Source organism: Halichoerus grypus, chromosome 2 (genome assembly GCF_964656455.1).
Source record: "Halichoerus grypus chromosome 2, mHalGry1.hap1.1, whole genome shotgun sequence".
In the NCBI taxonomy this organism is placed as follows: Eukaryota; Metazoa; Chordata; class Mammalia; order Carnivora; family Phocidae; genus Halichoerus; species Halichoerus grypus.
The window spans coordinates 4,431,869-4,452,172 of NC_135713.1; the positions used below are offsets into that span (position 1 = coordinate 4,431,869).

General features: G+C 44.7%; 2 long non-coding RNA genes across 3 annotated transcripts in view; both read left to right on the forward strand.

The window, feature by feature from the left end:
• Positions 1-20,304, forward strand: part of LOC144381056 (uncharacterized) — a 64,776-nt gene that overhangs the window by 7,878 nt on the left and 36,594 nt on the right. The window lies entirely within an intron of this gene.
• The window catches only part of LOC144381055 (uncharacterized), a 33,033-nt gene that overhangs the window by 6,160 nt on the left and 6,569 nt on the right, over positions 1-20,304 (forward strand). The window lies entirely within an intron of this gene.

Consider the following 20,304-nt stretch of genomic DNA (forward strand, 5'->3'; position numbering starts at 1 on the left):
AGCCTTGGCGGGCCCCTTCCCCTCCGAGGTGGCGTATTATCTCTGAAAAAGCCCCAGAGTGTCTACCCCGGGTCAGCTGAAAATTGAGCTTAGAGAGGCAGTTCCTTTATGTGCAAATGTAGGAGAGGCAGGTGCACCGTCTGAGCCTTCCACTTTGATCCAGTCCTTTCCTTGCCAATCCTCCCAAGTCCAAAGGGACACCAAAGACACAGCCTAGACAAGCATGAAGCCTGACAGTGACTTAATTGGAGCAGGTACGATCTACCAGCCCATGACCTCACAAAGAACTAATTTAGAATGAACAGCCTGGATGCATCTCGTGCCCTCCGGAGAGACCCTCTCTGTTCCCTAAGTAAGAGAAGAAGTGATGGATCACAATTTTTCCTCTGATTGTAGGATTCAAAGGCCAATTAATGTAACTTTTGTGTAATGCTGCACCTTTTTCTCAGTGGGGCAGTTGTTTTACAAAATACAAAATAAAATATTTTAAGCTGGAATTTAAAAAAATGAAGACTGCTGTAGGTCTGTCAGAGACTAAATGTTCTGTGAAAGAATGCTCTCCCCTGTCTGATGTACTATTCTAATGAAAAAATTAGGCATTTCCTGTGCTTGGCCTCTTCCTTCTCTCCAATCCCAACTGAAAATATGGCTCTCTTAACAGAACCTATGTACTTGAAGATCATCCTGAGGTAGATGAGCGTGACTGAAGAAATTATACTTTAAGCTTGATCATTCAATGTGTTACTGTCAAAGAAGCAAATCTCTAATGGTGGACTTTTTTGAAAATACATCTCCTGGATGGGGAAGGTGTTTGGGGGAGGAGTTTGATTTGGGACCCTTCTATTTACCTCATCTAGTTGCATCTCCCTGAGAGTGTCACTGAAGAGAGAAGAAATCTCTCCACTGTCCCCTAACCACCTGGCTTTGAGTAACCAGAGACATTCAGATTTTCTTCAAGAGCACTGTAAGCATGAGTTCTTAAGAAGCTTGACATTTTCCACCATGCCAGTGGTCAGGGGCGTGAATGCAGACTCAGAAGACGTGGACTCGACCTCTGTTTATGTTCTACCCACACCATCACATGTCCTGGATCATGCACTTGCTCCTGAGCTATAAAGCTGCATCGTTCTCAGGAGACACTGGACCCCAGGAGCTCGGGGCATTGACTGTGTGGCCTCAGCAGCCAATCCCAGGCTGGCCACAGGGCCTCTGCGTCGGAGGGGTCCTACGAACATCAACAACACACTGCATAACCTGTCTCCACTCTTTCCTGTTCTGCTTGCACTTTGGGGGTGAAAGTCACTGCTAAGAACACCTTTGAGAGGTGAAGGACAGAGCACGATTTCCATTTTTGAGAGACTCCTACTTAAACGAGAAGCACGTTGGAGAGATGGTTGAGGAAGACCGTCCTAATGACGGAGTTTTAGGAAGTGCAAGTTCAAGTGCAGTCCTTTCCGACAGAGGGCAGGGCATGGGAGGTAGACGTCTGAGGGGCAGAAGCGTGGCGGGAGAGAGAGAAGGGAGTTCTCGGTGAGGACAGCACGGCCACCCCGTAACAGTCCATCAGTTCTGGAGCCCGTAATTCTGCAAGACCTTGTGTAGCCTCCTCTGAGGGAAAGCAGCCATGCACAATGTTCCAACCAGACGGGTTTCCTCAGACCATCCTGAGATGCGTGCCTGGCTTCATCCGGCTCTGGACCTGCCTCCACTCTTTGGGATGTAAATGCAGCACTCTGTTCTGCTAAATGCACCAGCCGGCCTGTTCTCCTGTTCCGGGTGGGTCTCAGAGGAAAGGAGGGTATGTATGGAATCATGATGCCACTGCTCTGAAGGTACGAATCTCTTGAGAACATTAGGGCGCCTTTGCTTTAGGGACAAGCTAAAACTACTAGGAGATACACTTCTTGCATGTACTGGTTTGAATATTATATAGAGCACTCTGCAAGTTTTCTTTTTTCCTTTGTGCTGTTATGGATCATTTTTAATCAGGTATTAGCAGAGATGGAAAATCCAGTGTGAACACTAAGGAGTAGTATAGAAAATCCAATTTTCCACTTGGCAATAACAATGATATCATGCGAGCATTCAGAAATAGAGCTGTAAAGGGTGCAAGCAGGAGTAAAGATGAACTTGGCTTTCTGTTTTAATTCCAGCCTTTGTTTATTCCTTGAGGTCCCCTCAGGCTGTTTATGGGTCCAAGGCCACACAGCACACTGTCCACCCGAAGGACCTTCCTTTAGATAAATGGAACCCCCACTTACGGGGAGTAGAGGTGAGGGTATGCTATGCACTGAAGGTCCTTTTCCCCCCAGATTCATATGTTGAAGCCTAATCCCCCACGGGATGGAGGCAGGGCCTTTGGAAATGATTGGGTCACGAGGGTGGAGTCCTCAGAAATGGGACCAGTGCCCTGAGGAGAGAGACCCCAGAGAGCTCTCTCCCTGCTTCTTTTGAGGACAGAGCAAGGGGACAGCCGTGAGCCAGGGAAGGAGTCCTCGCCAGACACTCCAGCCTCCGGAACTGTGGGAAGTAAATGGCGCTCGTCCAAGACGGGGGCGTTTGAGAGGGTGCCCCACGTGAAGGCCTGCGTTTGAGAGGGTGCCCCACGTGAAGGAAGGCCTGCGTGCAGTTCAGCACAGTGACTGTGAGAGAGAGACACAAGCGTAAATCAGATGTCTATTTTCTGCACAGGCAAAAATGAGGAGACAGTGCCCGTTTTAGCAGGCCTAATGCTCTCAAAACTCTCCTCCGTAAAGCTGTGTTTGCACGTTCTTCTGCTACACGTAGTCTATAAAAATAAAATCTTGCTCTGCCAAGCAAATGGCTCACAACCCACATCCTCCATCATCACGAAGGCAGAAAACAAGATTCTTCAAACAAGGCTGATGCCTCGGCATCCGGCCGTAACTGGCCTTAAGCGGGGTGGCTGGAGTGCATTTCTCAGCTCTATTTGCAATACCTATGTTGCCACCTGGGGAAGCTTCTAGCTGCTAAGCCGTCATAAACATCTCAACATTCAGTGTCATGTTTCATTTTAGTTTCCTCTGCAAGAAGCCCCAGCTGTCCTGCCTCAGGGAGAGTAGTCAGCAAAGACTAGCACATTCAGACAGGATGGAAAGACCTCCCTTCCCGAAGTCCCAGGCCTTTGGGAAGAGACCTGACCTTTCCCTAACCGCATGTGGGAGCAAAACACCGGGCTGCAGTTCTTTGTTGCTTTTTTAAAAATGAACGAACTCTTCTCTGAGGACTCCACTCCTGAGGCATCAAGGAAATGTGCATCTTTGTTGCTTTGCTCTGCCTGGGGGGATGAGAAAGGCTTCTGCCATCACTATGTTTCCTTCTTCTTCGTCTTCCCCCATCCCAGCCTCAGCCAGGGCCCAGAAGATGATGACCCCTGTGAAGTGCCACAGCCCCTGGTTCCTCAGCTTTCTAGAACCAGTGCAAAGAGCACCCATGGGGAGCAAAAGATGGACGGCCATAACAAGTCAAGTAAATGAATGAGGTTGCAAACCTACAGAGACCTGTGTTCAGAGATTGTTCCAGCATTTGTTTTTTTTAAGCATTCAAATATATAGAAGCAAACACGAATGCAAAATTTTTGTTTCTTTTCCTTTCATTTAGGACCTCAGGCTGTTCCACAAGTCTTTTCAAATCCAGAGAAGCCTGTAGGAGACATGCTGCATTCCCAGATACCCGGATTACGTCTGGATTTAAACCCAGGCCCTAGGGCCATTCTGCTCCCAGATGAGCAGATGTGGGCCTTGTCTCTCTGAAACACTAGGACCAGGCAGAAATGACTGGAACAAACCAAAGTCTTATTGCAGACCTCAAGCCAGCCAAACTCAAGAGGGGATGACTTCACAGATGCTGTAGGTACCATGGAAGGCAGCTGGTGTCCTAGGAACCCACTGGGATGTACCTGGCACCTGCAAAATGGTCCAGGGTCCCAGCAAAGCATGCTTCATTTCATTTTGTTCTGGAATGGAGCTGAACTTACAAATCAAGGGTGTGCCCTGAGGAGCCCTCTTTTTTATCCTTCCCATGGCTTTGCAATTATTCTGGTGGCAGCTGACCTTCCACCACTAAGTATGCAGAACCTGGTTTGTTGAGCTTTCTATTTCTTAAACAAACTAACAAATCTTAAAGTGTAACTATTCTGGAAAGGTGTAACCCCATAAACCTTGGTTAGCTGGTCATTTCTGAGAGTTGCGTGATGGGATTTAAGTCCTCAAATAAATGGATTACTGTCTACGCTTAGTTTGGAGGAAAGAGAAGACATTAAAGTGCAGCAGGAAATGAGGTGAAGGATTGAAAGGTGGTGTGATTCCCCGAGATTTTATCTATTTTTAAATAACAGCTTGACTGAGCTATAACTCACACACCATATACAGTTGACCCGTTCAAAGCATGCAGTTCACTACAATGAGGCGTCCCCTCCCACCCAGGAGAACGGCCATTACAAAAGACAAGAGATGACAGGTGTTGGCGAGGACCCAGAGAAAAGGGACCCTCGTGCACTGTGGGTGAGAATGCAAACTGGTGCAGTCGCTGTGGAAAACAGTGTGGAGGTCCCTCAAAAAATTAAAAATGGAACTACTGTATCATTCAGCAATCCTACTTCTGGGTACTTATCTGAAGAAAACACTAATTCGGCATGGTATCTGCACCCCCGTGGTCATAGAAGCATTATTCATGATAGCCAACACGTGGAAATGACCTAAGTTTTCATCAATGTATGAATGGAAAAACAGAAAAAAATTTATGTATATCTACATACATGATGGATATACAATAGACCATGGAATATCACAGAGTTCCAGTTATACGTATATAGGTATAAAAATATGAAGATACAAACTTCCAATCATAAAATAAGTAAGTTAAGAGGATGTAATATACATCATAGGCAACTATAATTAATAATACTGTAATGCATATTTAAAAGATGCTAAGAGAGTAGTGCTTATAAGTTCTCATCACTGGATGTAGAGTGTATTATGCGAAGTGAAATAACCCAGTCAGAGAAAGACAAATACCATTTCGCTCACATGTGGAATTTAAGAAATAAAACAAATAAACAAAGAAAAAAAGAGACAAACCAAAAAAACAGACTCCTAACTCTAGAGAACAAAGGGATGGTCACCAGAGGGGAGGTGGGCAGGGGATGGGGGAGATAGGTGATGGGGATGAAGGAACACACCTGCCCTGATGAGCACTGGGTGATGTATAGAATTGTTGAATCACTGTATTGTACACCTGAAATCAATATAATACTGTATTACCTATACTGGAGTTAAAAAAAAAGTTCTCATCACAAGACAAAAAATTTGTAACTATTTATGGTGACATATGTTAAAGAGACTTACCATGGTGATCATATCACAAATCATCGTGAAACTAATATAATGTCAAATATACCTCAATAAAAATTTAGAAATAAAGTGTATAATTCAAGAGTATTTAGTATATTCTGACTCATGTGACCAGTGCCACAATTTTAGAACATTTCTATCCCCCCAAAAAGAAGCACCATATTCATTGCCAGTGACTTCCCACTTACTCCCAACCTGCCCTAAGCCCACTATTGATAACCACTCATCTACTTTTTATCACAATAGATTCCAGAAATTTTGCAGAAACAGAATCACAAAATATGTGGCCTTTTATAACCAGCTTCTTTCATTCAGCGTGTTTTGAAGGATCATTCCTGTTAGTTCATTGCTGGGTAATATTCTATTGTCTGGACATACCATATTTTATTTGTCAGTTCAACACTTGATGGACATTCAGTGTGTTTGCACTTTTTGGTTATTATTAATAATGCTGCTGAACATTGGTGTACAAGATTCTGGGTGGACACACAATTTGGTTTTTATTATGTCTGTACCAATCAATGGCATTTTGGGAAACCACCAGGCTGATTCCAAATGAGCCGCACCACTGAACCTTCCCAACAGCAGTGTGTGAGAGTTCCCCTTTCTCCCCATCCTCACGGGCATGTTATCATGTCTTTTTGATTCTAGCCATTCTTGTGGGTGTAAAGTGATATCTCAGTGTGGCTTTTATTTGCATTTCTATGATGGCAATGATGTTGAGCATCTTTTCATGCGCTTATTGGTCATTTGTGTATCTTTTTGGAGAAATTTCTATTTGTGTACCTTGGTCATTTTTACAGCTGGTTATTTGTCTTTTTTATTTTTGAGTTGTGTTTTTATGTGTTATGGATACAGGTCCCTTATCAGAATATGAATTGCAAAAATTTTCTTCCATCCGGCCGGTTCTTTTTATTTTATTGATAGTATCTTCTCAGGCACAAAATTTTAAATTTTGGTGAAGTTCAATTTATCTCAATGTTCTTCTGTTGCTTCTGCTTTTGCTGTGATATCTTACTAGCCCAAAGTTGTGCTTCTTCTGAGGGTTTTGTAGCTCTAGTTCTTACATTAAGGGCTTTGATTCATTTTGAGTTAATTTTTGTATGTATGCGGTATATATACGAGGGATCCAAATTCATTCTTTTGTGTGTGGATTGTCCAGTTGTCTCAGAGCCATTTGCTGGAGATTATTCTTTCCCCCATTAAGTTGTCTTGGTGGCCTAGTTAAAAAGTCAATTGACCAAAAATGTTAAGGTTTATTTCTGGCCTCAATTCTATTTCATTGATCTTTAAGTTGGTCATTATGCCAGTATCACATTGTCTTCATTATTTTTGCTTTGTAGTAAGTTTTGAAATTGGGAGATGTTCTTCTTCAAGATTGGTTTAGATATTCTGGGTTCCTTGAATTTCCATATGAACTTTAGGATCAGCTTACCAGTTTCTGGAAAAAAAAAAAAGCCAGCTGAGATCTTAATAGGGGTTGTGTTGAATCTATGGGTCAATTTGGGAAGTACCGCCATCTTCATAATATTAAATCGGATCCATGAACATGAACTATCTATCCATTTATTTAGGTCTACTTCATTTCTTTCAACAGTGTTTTATAGTTTTCAGAGTATAAGTTTTGGACTACTTTTGCTAAATTTTTCCAAATATTTTATTCTTTCTAAAGCTAGTGTAAATGGAATTATTTTTCCTAATTTTATTTTCAGATCTTTTATTGACAGTTTATATAAATAAAATTGATTCTTATATATGAAATATGTAACCTGCAACCTTGCTGAATGTTTTTATTCCAATACTTTTTAGTGGATTCTTTCAGATGTTGGGCGTACAAGATTATATAATCTTCAAATAAAGATAGTTTTATTTTTTTCCTGTTTCATCTGCATGCATTATGTGCAATTTTCTTATGTAACTGCCCTGGATAGAGCCCCCAGTACAGCACTGGACAGAAGTAGTGAGATTAGAGATGAGTGTCATGTCCTGGGTTTAGGGGAAAGCATTTGGTGCTTCGTTGTTAAATGTGACGTTATATGAGGTTTTCATAGATGCCCTTTATCAGGTGAAGACTTCCCTTCAATGCTTTGTTTTTGAATGTTTTTATCATGAAGAGTTGTTGAATTTTATCAACTGATTTTTCTGCCTCTATTGAGTCATGTGGGTTTTGTCTTTATTCTATTAATTGACAATATTAATTGACTTTCAGGTTTTAAAGCGACCTCATATTTTTAGGTGAAATCCCATTGATCAGCATATGTGGTCTTTCTAGAATTGCTGGATAGAGTTTGTCAGTGTTTTGTTCAGGAATTTTTCATCTACATTCATAAGAGATATGGGTCTATATCTCTTTCATTGTACCGTCTTTATCTGATTTTGGTATCGGTAATACCAGCCTCAGTGAATGAATCTGAAATTGTTCTATATTCTATTTTTTGGAAGAGTTTGTAAAGAATTGATGTTAATTCTTCTTTTAATGTTTAAGCAAAAAAAAAGTTGGTCTTTTATCAGCTGAATATTTTAATTCAAAGCTGGTTTTTAAACAATACTCTTAAGTCAAAACACTACCAAAGACCACCAGTGGGTTTAATGAAAAAGGAACCTTTCTCCTGAATCAAATTGCACCTTGATAATAGAAATGTAAACAGAGCCTTGATAAGCAAATTTGATAATGGTTGCTAGTCACCCAAATTGTAGATGTGAAGGAATATTTCGTAGGACTCAGGGTTTGTAGTGGTACATTGAAACGTAACCACAGCACGGGTGGTCTGATGAAAAGAAATGCAGTAGAAAGGTAGATATTAAGCGCCCTCCTTCCCAAGCAACCAAGAGAGGCCCAGGAGAGCAGTCAGGGGAGGGGGCCAAACTTGCACCTATTTCTCATGACAAAATAGTGCCTGCAGCCCTGGACCTCATGGCCGGCCCCATCCCATACCAGCAGCCTGCAGGGCAGGCTCCTTGGCCTCTCCCCTCCTAGCTGGATGCCCCACAGCTGCAAATATCCATAATTATGGAAGATACCTCGTTTTATGCTCTGTGGTTGAAATAATGACAGTCTCTCTTTTTATTACTATTCTAATGGCTTCATGTTCTGAATCACTGTGATATTATTAGTAATGGCAAAGGGGTCTTATTTAGCATAGGCAGAATTTCCCCCATACATCACTTTAAGAGCGGATGAGCAAGCTGACAGGTTAACGAAGCTGCCCAGATACGTGGCTGAGCCATTACAGGATGCAGCAATAAACGGGAGCGTGTGGGGATGAGACAGGGGCGCTTTGCTCGGTCACTCATTCCGGGTGATATTTATCTGAAACGTGAGCTGTGTATCTCAGAACAGACGGCGCATTTCTTAATTGCATGGCTTTTATCCCAACAGCACTCCTTAAATATGCAGCATTTTACTTAGTACCCGGGGCTTCCAAAAATGTTTACAACCCTATCTCTAAAATGGGATAAAGAGAATCACCTTGAAATATAAAGGACACAGAACACAGCAAAGAGACAACACAGGTCCTGTATTAGTGTAAGCCACGGAGGCACAACTCTGTCTTACACAGGGTCTGAGCTGTGGCCTGACCCCACCCTCCCGGCACGAGGTGTGTGTAAGGGCTTGGGGATGAAGTTTTATTTTTCCTGAGGGTGTCCGGTGTTTCTCCTACACCAGGGGCTACGACTTGAGAGCCAGTTACTTTCAATCCAGTGTTCCATGCCTTCATGTGTTTGCATACCCTCATAAGTGAATGGTGTGATGGCTTCACCCTGATTCCACCAGGTGACTGAGACGTGGGCAGATGGCTGGTGGCATGAAGGACCGTTGGGCAGGAACACACGGGCGCCCTGGTCCCAGGGAGAGCATCAGTGCTCCGCACTGGGCTTGAGAGACATGTGGGGCCAGGCCCCCGCCAGGGCTCACTCCCGCCTGAGGCCAGGACCCCAGGGCCTGTTCCTTTCCACCGTGGTAGCAAAACTGGCCCTAGATGGCGCATCCTGAAGTGTGATCTAGGCTCTTCTGGAAAGGCAGCAGCTTATGCTGATCTGGGGTGCCTTCATCAGGAGAGCACCCCCCTCTCTCCCTGCCCCTTCTGGCCTCCTCCTTCCTATCTTCCCCCCGGTTTGGGGGCCTTTACCCTCTCCTGTCAGCGTTGGTCCCATCAGCATCTCAGATTCACCCCCCTGTGGTGTTCTCCCAGATTCCACTCTCACTAAACCCTTACGGCTGCTCACAGCATTAAACAGCAGAACGGGCGAATATCGTATTGTCTGCGTTCACTTGTGACGGGACCCTGGTCAGTGCTCATTCACATCTGGCATTGGCTGCGACACACTTGATACCAGGACACTAGGAACGACACTGAAAGATGGGGCCAACCTACGGGAGCCAGCCGGTCAGTCAGCGGGAACATGAAGAAAAAGCTTAGGATGCATTTTGACGATTCCAGAAATACGCGTCCTCAGGGAGGGACATGTAACACATGTGACTTATGCGGAGCTTGTAAACTCGTGTTCGGATTATCGGCGTCCCTCACTTGTCAGGCTCAGATGTGAGCGCCGCAAACCGGTGAAGTAGTGCAGACAGGAAGTGGGACCTCGATCCTTAAAGTACTTAAAGGCAATGACTAAAATTCCCTGCTCTTTCTTCTTCTGCCTTCTTCCCTTGACTTGCCCTAGAGTGTGAATATTCTAGAAAAGAAAAAGTAACAGGACTCGGCACGGTCCCAAAGTCAGCGATGGACTGGCTGGTGAGGTCCTGCTTGGGAAGCCGCCGCCGTCTTTACAGTCAGACAAAACCGTGGGACAACTGAGAAGCTCTGGCTTTAGTCCATCTTCCGAAGGTTCTGGAAGTCAGAAGCGGTAGAGGAGAAGATACAAAGGACGCTAACACAACTGAATCTGGCAACAAGAGGGAAGAAAGGGGCGGGGGAAAGCTTTGCAGAGCCCGACGTGACTTCACAAAGGAAGGAGGGCTAAGGCCTCTGTGTCTCAGTCCGTTCCAGCTGCTTTAACAAAGGTGCCATAGACTGCATGGCTTGTAAGTGGCAGAAACCGGCTTCCCGTAGTTCTGGAGCCTGGGAAGTCCAGGACCAAGGCTGCTATCTGCTGAGAGCCCTCCTCTTGCTTCACAGAGGACACCTTCTCTGTGTCCTCAGAGGGCGGGAGGGGCGAGGGAACTCTCTGGGGTCTCATTTATAAGAGCGCAGATCCCGTCACCGGGGCTGCCCCTCCTGACCTACTCTCCTCCCAAAGGCTCCACCTCCTGACACCATCACCTTAGGGGCTAGGATTTCACACGCACATTCCGGGAAGGACACAGACATTCAGACTAGAGAACACTGGTAAAGGCCCTTTCTCCAGACATCCGTTTTGGGAAGAACCTTCACCAAAGGCTCACAAGCTGCTGGTGTCTTTCTGCTTGGCTCCCCCTTCTTCTTGGGGACTTTGGGTAAAATGCAGCGCTTCTGAGCAGAGAGACGGGTTAGGATGTCCCTTCCTCAGCACCATCTTTACTGGGATTAGTGGGGAAAGTCTGTCCGTGCTCTGGGGGCTGGAGGGACAGGGGCCAACAGGACCAGCACCTCAGGAAGCTTGCACTGAGTCCCGCTTGAACTACCTCCCTGGCCGGGAGGACCCACGAATGCTCACGTTCTCAACACCCCATATTTGCAGTCCTGAAGAATCTGAGAAAGCCGAGACGGAGACAGGAACTCTAATGCAGAGATGAGGAAAGGAAATCCCTCACACCCTCCTGCTTCTCACAATATCTGTGCCCTAGGGTCTATGCCTGAGACACTGAGAAGGGGTAGGTTCTCCTGTTCTCAGTGGGCGGCTCCCTGTTCCGCACGAGATTCCACTTAGGAACAAGAATCATTAAGTAGGGACCCTCCTCCATCCCACAGGCCTCCTCCTTTAGCTGTGTCCCCTGGTCCACGGAACCACGGGCACCAAACTGCTGCCCCCTGTGTGTCTGCAAAAGGTGCTTAGACGCTCAGCTCAGTTTCTTCATCTGTAATAAGGAAAATAACTTGTAATTTGTAATCCACAGTGGAACAGATGGATCATTTAGAAATTCTGCTATGTTATTTTAAGGCTTAAATAAGCGTGTCCATCAAGGTGCTGCCCCTTTGGTAAATACTGCTACACTGTTTTGCTTCCCTAGCTTTTTCTCCTGACCTGCCGATGTGCCCAGAGGCTCCGAGCTCCCCTCCTCTGCATTAAGAGAAACATCTGGAGATGCTTTATGAAGACACAAGGTCAATGTCTATCTCCAAAAATGGGCCGAATTCCAAACCATAGAACTATTATTTCCCTCAATCAAATCAATCTTTGGAAGGTAATCATTCATGGGATTTCTCAGCCTCTATAGTTATGTGAGTCAATTTCGTATGTTAAATATATAGATATAGACATAATAACATATAGTATATGGTGTGTAGTTATATATAATATGTATTATATACATGTAAAGTAATACATTGTGTATGTAATGTATCAATATCTGAATATCCTGTTAGTTCTGTTTCTCAGGAGAACCCTGACTCATACATTCCCCCAAAATAGATCCCATAATATGACTTCAGTGTCTGTTGAAGAGACATTGGAAATCTTTTAATACCTGTGTAAAATTATACTGCTTAGAACAGGAAGAGAGGAATCTGTGGCTCTTGGAGTCGTAGTTCAGAGCATAAGTTCAGGAACCAGACTGCCTGGATTCAAACCCGGGCTCCACCAAGTGCAAACAAGTTGGCATTATGATGGTTATTTAACCTCTCTGTGGCCCAACCCCCTCCCCATTTAAGCAGCCATAATAATTATTGTAAACTTTATGTAAGTGTTTGCTAATATTATGACTATTATTACTATTATAATTACTACAGAGACATATATTAGAAGGAGTCTTAAAATCAGTAATGAAACTAGGATACTGAGTCAAGAGCATGTTGGGATGGAGCACCTCTCTCCTGGTAACAAGGAACTTCCTGTATTCTCCTTCCCAGACACATGCCCACCCACCCACATGGGTGTTCTCATAGCTGCCTCAAGGGGCTCCTCCTTGACCCCATCTTCTGGCCTTTGTCTTCCTCTTTCTCTTCCTCTCCTTGTCCTTCTCCTTGTTCTCCTCCTCCTCCTTTTAAATCTGGGAGCTTATAACTGACATGAGATGGGTCCCCCTTCTGTGGCTGAATTTAGAAGGGGTAAATTGGGAGGCTTTCAGAGATGACGTCACCTGGCCACATGAAGAGTTGTGTTAAAGAGGACACGATGTCAGGGAGAAGCAGAAGGGCCTCCTGGAGAGCTCAGAGCTCCTGAGACACATCTCACCACTGTCGTCTGCTCTCTGGGAGTCCACGTATCCCTAAATTCACCCAGGGAGGAAATTCCCAGTTTAAGTAAGGTGTTTGTAATTTCTCTCTCTTAATCTCATTATTTAAGTTTTGAGGGGAAGTTTTGGATGATTCCTTAGCACATAAAACATAAAAGGTGACTGGCCTAGACATGAAGTAGACTTTCCTCTCATAGTTCCTTCCAAAATGGGAAACCAGTTTTGTGCATAGTCCTGGTTCAAGGAGGAGCACAGTGGCTAGCTTTGGCTTTGGACCCAACCCAAAGGCAGTGAAGATGCCAGTTGACCTACTACTGAGGCCTAAGGCCTGGTTTTAAAATTTAGTGGGAAGAAATTCTTGTCTCATAAATTTGAGTTAATTTCTTTTGTGCTTGTGGCTTAATTAATAAGAGGGCCAGAAGCTGAATAGATGGCAAGAGGTAAATGAAGAAGCCTTCAGGGAACAAAATGGGTTTTATGGGGGGGAGCCCCAGTTGTCATCCTGGAGGGTGCCGTCTCGAGGCGCTAGGGGATAATCTACTTCCCTGCCTTCTCCCACCCCTGGAGCTGCTTTCCTTGCATTGCCTGGTTCCTGGCCCTCCTTTATGTTCATTTTTGGGGCCATTGGCACAATTTAACTCTCTTTCCCTCCACTTCCATTACCTGACCTTCCTCTCTTCTGTCCATAGTTAATGCTCCCTTCAACCCTCTTCTATATCGGCAGCAAAGGAAAAATTCTTCCTCTACCCTTCCAGCTCTTCCAGCTGGATGAAGAATTACATTTATATGAGCTAGGTTCAGAGGAGAAAAAACCCAAAGTTTTATTACATGCCTACAGAGGCCCGGTAACGAAATTGATACCTAAAGAAATGTCCAAGGCAGGCAGTTTTTATACTTTTTAGACAGACAACAACTTGGCGAGGAATTAACAGGATAAAGAAAACAGGTGTTTGGGAGCTTTAATTAGTAAGGAATTCAAAGCAGAATTTGGGCAGAGGTAGCAGATTAGAAAAAAAGTAACAAGGTTTGTTTCTACAGCATTCTTGGCTTAGAATTTCTTATCTCTGGTAATAAGCATGTCTTTTACTTCTTCCCACAGGGAAGGTACCTTTCACGTGGAAGATTTACTTCCTGCTTTCAGGGGGACAGAGGAGGGTCTGAGTGTCCTTGTACCGGCTGTTTCTTAATATTTAAAATAATCAATAAGCTGAAGTGTCACATTTTGGGGTGGCCTGCCATGGGCCCCTACATATGCCTATGATTACATTTAGGGCCCAACAGAATAATGCAGAATAATTTCCCCATCTATATCCCTAATTGAAGTACATCTACAAAGGAGCTTTTTCCATGTAAGGTCACCTTCACAGGTTGCAGGTGTTAGACCTGGATATCTTTAGGGGACATGTTCCTCCCTGCCACACTGGGACTTGAATTCTGATTCCCATGTGGCCTGAACTCCAGTCCCTGTTGTGAGATCCCTGGGACATCCCTCAATCCCTGGACATGATCCAGGCACTGGAATGGGCTGCAGTAGATCTTGGTTTATTTTTCTGCTTTATTTACGCTCCTGTGGCTGCAAAAAAAACAAATATAAGATTTAAAAACATGATAAATATAATCATATCCTTGGACAGTTTACATATTTCTGTTAGGAAACTTTAGACCTAATAAAAATTTTATGGATTTGCAGGCTATAAAATAAATATACCTAGAATCAATTACGTTCTTCCATACCATCAGTAACCTGGAATGAATCATTTATAAGGAATTTCTATTTACAATAGAAAGGAAAATATAAAATATTTAGAAACAAATTTAAGAAAGGACACATGACCTTTATACAAGAAGTGACCAAAGTTTATTGGGGAATATATAAGCCTTGGATACAATGATGCAAATCCCACTTTCTAGGTGGGGAAAGATAAATATGATATGTCAGTTTTTAGCAGATTAAAAGATGGATTCCACTTAGTTTGGGTATGATTTTCCATGGAACATTAGGGAAGGGTTTCCAAATTCATCAAGAAGACACAATCGACGAGTATTTGGACAGAAAGAAGACTAAGAAGGAGGGAAACGTAAGCTGGGTGGCTGAGAATGAGGCTGTGGAACCACAGGGACCAGGACTGAAAGCAAGTGCATCATGTCGGACCTGCGTCTTGAGGAAGCCATGCCGCCCTGGAGAAGTGAGTTTCCTTATTTGTGAAATGGAGGCACATCAACATCCATAAGTGAATTCTGAAAGGCAGTCTCAGAGCCTTTAAATAGAACTGATACAATGTGTTCTGGAAATCTGTTTCTGATGACGCAGGCCATATTCCCTGTGATGCTGGAGACGGTGCTTGAGTGTGATGACTCTACATAAAATTGTTCTGGGACAACAGAGAAAGGGAAAAATGAACACTTTAAATGAATGTATTGGTTTATTTCATGTACAATTAAACATGTATGCAAAGTATATTAAATAAGTAAAAATCCATTTCAACCATGTAATGGAAAAATTAATGCATTCGATTTGAACAGAAGCAATTTTAAAATATTCTCCTTGGAAAAATGGAAGATTGGCAGGATTTCAGCTTTCTTATTGTTCCAGCACTTTCTATAAGGTGTCTTGCATCAGGGAGTGGTGCAGCCAGGTTGTGAGGGAAGCAAGCGGAGCCTCCACACTGACCTTAGCAAGAACTAAGACTGCAGAAAGCTAAGAAGAGGACAGCGGGGCACACCTTATTCGTCAGAATTTGAAGTGCAATGGCTAAGCAGACAGACAATAAGCAAATGTAGCAGCAAGAGGCACAGGATGACTAAGAGCTGTCACAGGAATAAATGATCAGGTCTGCCAGAAAAGGTCTCACCTGGCAAATTTCCCCAAAATAGAAAGCAAATTGCCCGGATGCCCTTGAATCCTTTCCCTCGTCTCTGAGCTCCCAAAGAGTAATGCCGGCTCGTACAGACAGCTGCACCTGTCTGGGCACTTGGTCCCACCCTGACTTACCCTGGCAGGACCCTGGTCAGGCAGCCCCCTCACTCCAAGACACTCTCTGCAGAGTCCCTCCCCCTGGAGGGGTCAGCAGGAGCCAGGCCCCACCTGAAATCCCCACCGGTCCCCCTCTCCCTGAGGAGCACTTTCTGAAGAAACCCAGCACAGGAATTCTTATCTCTGGGAACCCAGCCTAAAGCATAACTAAATTTTTAAAAAATAAATGAAGACAGCAAAAAATGACAAATGGAAGTCCGGTGACACATTGAGACACATTTGCAATGGATGTACGGTACAAAGGGTAACAGAAAGGGATTACTACAAACATGTAAGAAAAAGAGAAGGAACACAATGGGATAAAACAAGAAAGAATATGAACTGAAAACTCAAATAAAGGGAAATGCAAATGATCAAAAATATCTGGCCATGTGATTCTCATCGGGGACAAGTGAATAAAACAAGATTGATTTGTTTCCATCAGATTGGAAAATCTAGAAAATTTAATAATAATGAGGGTCCGTGGATGTGAAGGGAAATTACTGATCTCAAACACTGAAGTCTTTATAGCCACTTTGAAGGGCAATTGGAAGTATTTCCTAAAATGTAAAATCCCTCTGACCTGTGGCCCAGGAGTTTAACATCCTCATTTATTTATTCGTTCATTCAAAAAGTATTTGTGAAGTGCCAAGCATGTCCCCAGAACCGTCCTGGGCACTGGGATGTTGCCTCCAGGAACCTGGGCTCACACCGCCTGCTTTTTTGCCTCCTACACCAGGGGAAATGCGCCCCATAAATGCAGGAGCTCCTCGGTCTCAGTGAGCAGAGCAGAGGATCCAGGGTCCCTTGCGGGGTCTGGGTTTGCGCTGCGTGAGGAAGCAAGCGAGGGCCGGATGCTCTTGTGAAACAAAGACAATTGGGTGATTTGGATCTTAATTATCTTTACCTCCGAGCCGGGAGCATTACAGCCGAGCTGAGCTGACACTGGTAAGAGCAGCCTTCACTCAGGGCAGGTAGAAAGGTCAAACAGAACGACGGGAAACTTTGGTCCTTCTTGGGGCTGCAGGGTTGACTTAACTGTCTCCTTCCACAGGGTTATGGTGTAGCCATGCTGAGCATTATTCACGGCCCGGCCAGAAATATCCCGGTCTGGCCACGAGCAGCACCATCTTTTATTTTCTCCATGCAAACCACCTGACCCTCTGCCGCTGTCGGGGCTTGCATTCTACTGGGAAGGATAGGCAGTAATTCAGGTGAAAAATAAAGGGGGATAAGAGGTTAGGGAGAGATGTCAAGACAGGGTTGCTTTGAGACAGGGTTTTGATTCCTGAAAAATTAGGAATGTCCCAAATCCCCATCAATAGACAAATGGCCAAAGAAACTATAACACCCATGGTAGCTCACAAATAATACCATACATTTTTATACATATATGTGTCCATGAATACACAGAAAAAAGACATGGAAACGTATCAACCCAATAACTAATAATATCGGGAGAGAGAAAAGGACGTGGCCCTTTAAAGGGGACTGCAGTGCCAGCTAGAACATTGTAATCATTTTGCAAGAAAAGAAAATGTATCCATGGACTGCTTTTGTTACTCTTTGTAAAAGGCATAATTACATATGACCCTGAAGATATACCTTTATGCTCTACGTATCAGAAAATATTTTCAAATTTTCAAACATAAAACCAAATATCCATAACCATATGTGGAAATATGTATATAAAATATTTCCAGAAAATTCCACATAATATAGAAACCCATGCTATTCATCCAAACTCATTAGACTCTATTAAATAATCAAGCCAATAAATGTTTATTTATTGAGTTTCTGTAATAAGTCAAATTTGCTTGAGCATTAAATCTCTGTGAGGATTGGCTGCCAGGGAGGAACTCACCCCCCCCGCCCCCGCCGCCGTGGCAGAGGCAGCAGACAGACAGCCTCCCCTGGCCTCCTTCATGCCCCCTCCTCCTCCAGGCTGGGGTCACGCAGTGACCACATGGAGGAGGGCTGGAGGGGGACACCCCGCCTGGACCCAACACAGATCCCTTCTGAAGGTTGGCCTTTGCTCTGGGACCCCGTACTGGCTGCCAGCCCTCTGAGGCTCCTCCTGCCGGGTCCTCCCCTGCCCCCCTCGCCTCCCACAAGTGCCCTGTCCTCATTGCTCACTGTGGTTGGAGACTCCTCTGCCCCTCCTGCTCCCTTTCCCCTCTATTGTTCAACGGCATTCCTTGCATAGGCTCTGACTTCCAGCTCCATCCTCACCTCTGCTTCCCAGAGGACCGAGACTGACACAGAGGTAGAAGTTGTATCTATTCTGCTCCATCCTACAGCCCCAGCGCCTCACAAGTAAACACCAGGACAGAGAGCAAAGCCACAGACATGAAATACACCCAAACCAGGGAACAATCGAAGTGCAGAAGAAAGCTGTGTTGTAATATGTTATGCTTTTCAAATTAGCCAAATAAATAATGCTGATGAGTTGATTGCGAGGCTGGTATAATCACATCCTGCTAGTATTTATAATTAGTGTATCATTTTTCAAAGCTAGCTTGGCAACATGAATAAAGAACTTTAACCGTGATCCAGCAGCCCCCTGTCTCAGGACTGGTTCTAAAGCAATCTTTAAAGCAATTTTAAAAATAAAACAGGGGCGCCTGGGTGGCTCAGTCAGCTAAGCGTCTGCCTTTGGCTCAGGTCATGATCGCGGGGTCCTGGGATCGAGTCCCGCCTCAGGGTCCCTTCTCCACGGGGAGTCTGCTTCTCCCTCTCCCCTGCTTGTGCTCTCTCTCTCTCGCTCTCTCTCTCAAATAAATAAAATCTTTAAAAAAATAAAATAAAAATAAGACAAAACAAGGAAACAACTAATAGATACCAAGTTAGCCATTGTGTCACTAATCGTCAAGTAAATAAAGTGCGTTTCCAACCATAGGAAACTGGTCACTTGAAGGAGGTCTATCATTTAGAAAGTAAGAGGCTGAAATAGAATTAAAATGAACTGTAAGTGGCTGTAGGAGCCACAGGGGCATGAAGAGAGCTGGATATTCAGAATCTCGATCTTCTGCAACAGTGCTTTTCTGCTCCCGAGCACTTCCTTATCAGTGGCGAGGGAGAGGTGATGACCTTCATCCCTCCTCTGAAGTGGATACAACTGGAATCCCTGGCATGGGACTCTCCATTTCTCCCCGTGGGATAAGTAGAATTTATATCATGCTGGCATTCATTTTATCCCCTAATGCTCAATGCCCCGGAGTACACACTCGGTTTTGTTGATTTTCAGGGAGAATGATTCTGAAGCAGCTTATCGACTTTCCAGAGCTCAAACAGAAAAGAACGACTTAAACATACAAATCCATTGTAAGATGCATCTGGTTTTCAAAATGTTGAGAAGAATGCCACTGTGCATCTTTGAGCTGGGGACGCAGAGTGTGGGGGGCTAAGCCAGAATCCAAGGACCCGGTCCACTACTACCCAGCTGCTGTGTACCACATTCCCCTTGTTCTCTGTCAGGACACAAGGTGGTTTCCAGCTTGGGACCCCTGGTGCGAGAAATATCCAGGAAGAGCACAACCAGCTGATTCTCACATGCTCACACACACATCACACGTGTGGACCAGCAACAAGAGCCTCACAAAATCAACCTACATTTATCACTTGGACTGGCTTCTGATCTCTCCTACCTTGTAATCTAATGCCTTAAACATGCTCCATTTCTGCAAACACAGGTGAGTCACCACCACAGAATGAAGCCTCTGCCCCAGGAGAGTAGCTGCGAGTTTCAGGGTGGGGAGTGCTGATGGAGAAGGGGCAGACCTGAAATAAAACAGAAACTTTTACTTAATAGTCTCAGAATTGCAATTCGGGGAGCACAAGTTCAGGCAGCAACTCAAATTACGTCCTTCCGGGGAGCAAAAGCCAGGGGGTGTTAAAGACACAGGGGAACGCTCGTGTATGTTGTTTACAAAGAACTTTGGTCCATGCCAGGGGCCGAGGAGGAATCCTGGCTGAACATACTTGGCGGCTAAGGCTCTCAGTGAGCAAACGCCCGCTTCTATGGCAAGTGGCAGGTGTTCTGCAGAGTCCTTGGAATATTTGTGGTTCGGTCCATGGGTACATGTCCTCCACCTCGTGAGGACAGGCAGAAGGCCCACCTCCTTCATGGCTTCCTGGCTCCATTTGAAAGCCCAAGCGGTGGGCAGTAGGAGATAAAAAGGACGTTTGACAGAAGTGGCCCTATTCGATCTCACTTTTCACGAGCATGGGTGGAGACCGCAAGATGCCCTGCCGTAGAGGGGGCACCGTATCTAAAGAGTATTCTTGCTGCCAGGATGAGGGGATGCCTGGGTGCAAGACACTTGTTCACACTTGTTCACACTCACAGTGTGTGCCTCCTGTCCAAGATGCCGGGGACCTCCCGAAAGGGGCCAGGTCTCAGATGAGACAGCTGATGACTTCAACTTTCTGAGTTGAAGTCAAAGGTTATATTTACATACTTACTCCTCCCCACTCTCTTGAATCTTGAAGGCTTTCCATGGACTACCAGAAGTTTCCATACAATACGGGGATGGATTGACTGATCAGTTCCTGGTCACTCAAGGCCCTCTGGACACATCTGCAGGGGGGGTCTCGTC